Genomic DNA, 4040 nt, shown 5'->3' with positions numbered 1-4040 from the left:
GAGTACTTGTGGCACCTTAGAGACTAACAAATTTATTAGAGCATAAGCTTTCGTGGGCTACAACCCACTTCTTCGGATGCATATAGAGTGAAACATATATTGAGGAGATATATATACACACATACAGAGAGCATGAACAGGTGGGAGTTGTCTTACCAACTCTGAGAGGCCAATTAAGTAAGAGAAAAAAAACTTTTGAAGTGATAATCAAGATAGCTCAGTACAGACAGTTTGATAAGAAGCAAGTGTGAAAATACTTACAAGGGGAGATAGATTCAATGTTTGTAATGGCTCAGCCATTCCCAGTCCTTATTTAATCCTGAGTTGATTGTGTCTAGTTTGCATATCAATTCCAGCTCAGCAGTCTCTCGTTGGAGTCTGTTTTTGAAGTTTTTCTGTTTTAAGATAGCCACCCGCAGGTCTGTCATAGAATGGCCAGACAGGTTAAAGTGTTCTCCCACTGGTTTTTGAGTATTATGATTCCTGATGTCAGATTTGTGTCCATTAATTCTTTTGCGTAGAGACTGTCTGGTTTGGCCAATGTACATGGCAGAGGGGCATTGCTGGCACATGATGGCATATATCACATTGGTAGATGTGCTCCAACCCCCATGTGACACTGGCAATATCCTGAGGAAACCTTTGGAATAAAGATAAACTCTGTTGAATTAGAGTTACTAACTTTGGGGTACATGGCATTAAACATGCAGTTGTGTATGTGTTCTTGTGGCATGGTCTGTCCCTTCTCTAGTAGCAAGGGGGAATGCTCATTATCAGCCTTTCAAGCCACCGCTCTGGAGGTATACACGTACACTAGGGCTATGTCTACACTACGCCCCTTTCAGCAACACAGCAGTGCTGCTACAGCCGTGCCACTAAAAGGCGCACAGTGTAGCTGCTGTTTGTCGGCAGACAAAAAACTTCCAACCCCGCCCCTGAGCGGCTCTCCCACCGACAAAGCACTGTTCACGCTGGCGCTTTTCGTTGGTAAAATTTTTGTCATGGGTGGGGGAGGGGCAGTTTCACACCCTTGAACGACAAAAGTTTTACTGACGAAAGTCCAGTGTAGACAAAGCCTAGTCCAAACAGGATTCTCCAGAGCCCAACAGACAAAGAAGAGACTTTTGGATAATAGCTCGAGTTTAAACTGGCTCATAGCCTTCTTCGGGTACGTCTTCACTACCCGCCATATCGGCGGGTAGCAATCGATTTATCCGGGATCGATATATCGCATCTCGTTAAGACGCGATATAGCGATCCCCGAACGCGCTCACTGTCGACTCCGGAACTCCACCAGAGCAAGCGGCGGTAGCGAAGTCGACGGGGGAGCCGCAGCCATCGATCCCGCGCCATCTGGACCCCAGGTAATTCGATCCAAGATACTTCGACTTCAGCTATGATATTCGCGTAGCTGAAGTTGCGTATCTTGGATCGATCCCCCCCCCCCAGTGTAGACCAGCTACCAGACAGGACTCCTGCTCCACAGAGGGCCTTAGGGGAGGGTTGGAAGGACTGGGCCTGTGAGAATCCATGTTAGGGTGAACTCTGGTAAGCTCATTAGCATGCATAAAGGTTCTTTTATTGGTTTTAGTATGTTTTCCTCTGTAATGCTTTTTACCTTAAGAATAAAGTAGAAAGAACTGTGTCGGAATTTATATCTGTAGCAATCACTCTTATCAGTCTCTGAAGAAGCAGTAAGGAGGTCTGTTTAGGAAATGCACGGTGAAGGCCGGGAGCTGTGCAGCTTGGCCATGCCCTGGTCAGAAGGGAGAGAGAGACATGGGTCTCCACCCAAGAGAGGCAACAGCTGGGAAGCTGAAAGCCTGAGCGTGGGTGTCCTTGCTGAACCACTGAGGGGAAGTTGCCCTGTATGGTGATACCCGACCTCCCACACACACGAGCCTAGAGAGAAATGTTTTGTTTCAAGTGAAACATTCCACAAACTTTTTATAAATTGGAACAGAAGGTTAGTGAGTTTTACAGAATGGGCACTTACTGCCCCCCACCGATGTTGCAAAATGAGCAATGGGAGCTAGAGTGAAATGATTTTTCTGAATGTATTGCTATAGCTTTCACTTTTTAAATGCAAAACATATCTTTCACGGGGTAGGTATACACCTTGTCATGAGGTAGGTACACCCTGTCACAGGGTGTTGGGTCATGGGCGGGGGGGACAAAATGGGGATTTGAGGGCTCAAGTGGTCTCGTACCTCATGTCAACATGGCAGCCCTTCTACTCAGGGCAGCACAGCCAGGTGGCAAGAGTCTATAAAACTGTCCTTTGACAGTGGCAGGTGTAGCCAGAGTAGGGGGACCTGGCCCCAACCTTCTCCACAGGGTCCTAAACCAGGGCCCAGAGGAGCCAGTACTTTTGTGATCAGTTTCAGTCGCTTGTTGCTACAGTCCCAATCCCTGAGTTGCTTCCTACCCTGACTTCCAGTGGCAGCAATCTCACAGCCTTGGCAGTCAGTTAGGGTGACCAGACGTCCCGATAAAAGCTGTTTGTCCCGATATTTTGTGCCGCTGGCAGCACTCAGCTTTTTTTTTTTTTTTGCTCGGCCGGCAGCACTCGGCTTAACACCCCCCCCCCCCCCCCCCCCCCCGGTGTCCCGATATTTTCTTCATCTCAGCTGGTCAACCTCGTCTCAGCACAGCTGGCCTCCGTGGCCTGCTGGCACTCTGGCAGCTTCCCAGTAAGGAGCCTGCAATACACATCTGGTCTCCTTCCTGGCAAATCAGCCCAGACTGAGCTGAGCTACTCCTTTTTTATACTCTGGTTCCAATCTGAGCATGCCCAGCAAGGGCGAGGGGGCGTGGCTTCTTCAGCCCACAGAGTGTGGTTAACACCTGCGGAACCTGTCTCAATGTCAAGTAGTAGATCAGATCATTTCCTCACTTGTCAAAGGTGAGAAAAGGTGTAATGGCCTCTGAGGGGGATTGAGCGCCAGGAATTCCTAGGTTCTATTCCAACTTTTACATAAAGTATTTTTATTTAATCAATAATACATATTTATGTTCTGGTAATGCCTAAAGGCCCTGATCAGCATTGAGGCTCTATTGTGCTGGGTGCTGTAGCAACATAGGGTATGTCTACACTGAAAAAAAAAAAAAAAAAACAGCGGCAGAGAGTCTCCGAGAGCCCAGGTCTACCGATTTGGCTCATGCCACGGCACTAAAAATAGCCATGTGGGATGTTTCAGCTCAGGCTGGAGCGTGGGCTCTGAAGCCCACTCCACTTGCCTGAGTTGAAACAGCTATAAGGCTGTTATCAGCACCATAGCACAACCCCCAGTCTGTAGACCCGGGCTCTGAGACTCACTGCCACTGGGTTTTTTGTTTGTTTGTTTTTGCAGTGTAGACATACCTATAGGATAGAGACAATCCTTGCCCTGTAAGGCTCTTATGCAGTATTTTCCATTTGTAGCTGTCAAAGCACTTTACAAAGGAGGGTAAATATCATCTTCATTTTATAGATGGGGAGACAGAAGCCCAAAGATGGATTAAGTGACTCACCCAAGGTCACAGGAGGTCAGTAGTAGAGCCAAGAATACAACTCAGGTCTCCAAACTTCCAGTCCAGGGCCCTATACACCAGACTCCCATTTGGGGAAGTCGCTTTACCTCTGTTTGCAGGGCCGGCTCCAGGCACCAGCCTGGCAAGCAGGTGCCTGGAGCGGCCGCTCCGGAGAGGGGTGGCACGTCCAGGTATTTGGTGGCAATTCGGTAGACGGTCCCTCACTCCCGCTCGGAGCAAAGGACCTCCCGCCAAATTGCCGCCGCAGATCGCGATCGCGGCTTTTTTTTTTTTTTTTTTTTTGGCTGCTTGGGGCGGCCAAAATCCTGGAGCCGGCCCTGTCTATTTGTCTCAGTTTCCGAGACTGAAATGCAGTAACACCACCACCTCACGGGGGAGATGTGAAGCTTAACGATATACAAGTTGGTAATGCACTTAGGAGGCAAAAAGTGCTGGGTATTACTATTAAAGTAACCATTTACAGTTGCTATTCCAGAGTTTGGAGCCCAGTGCACATTGTTGCTATG

The sequence above is a fragment of the Emys orbicularis genome, chromosome 11 (genome assembly GCF_028017835.1).
Source record: "Emys orbicularis isolate rEmyOrb1 chromosome 11, rEmyOrb1.hap1, whole genome shotgun sequence".
NCBI lineage: Eukaryota > Metazoa > Chordata > Testudines > Emydidae > Emys > Emys orbicularis.
Note: the sequence above shows the minus strand (reverse complement) of the source record.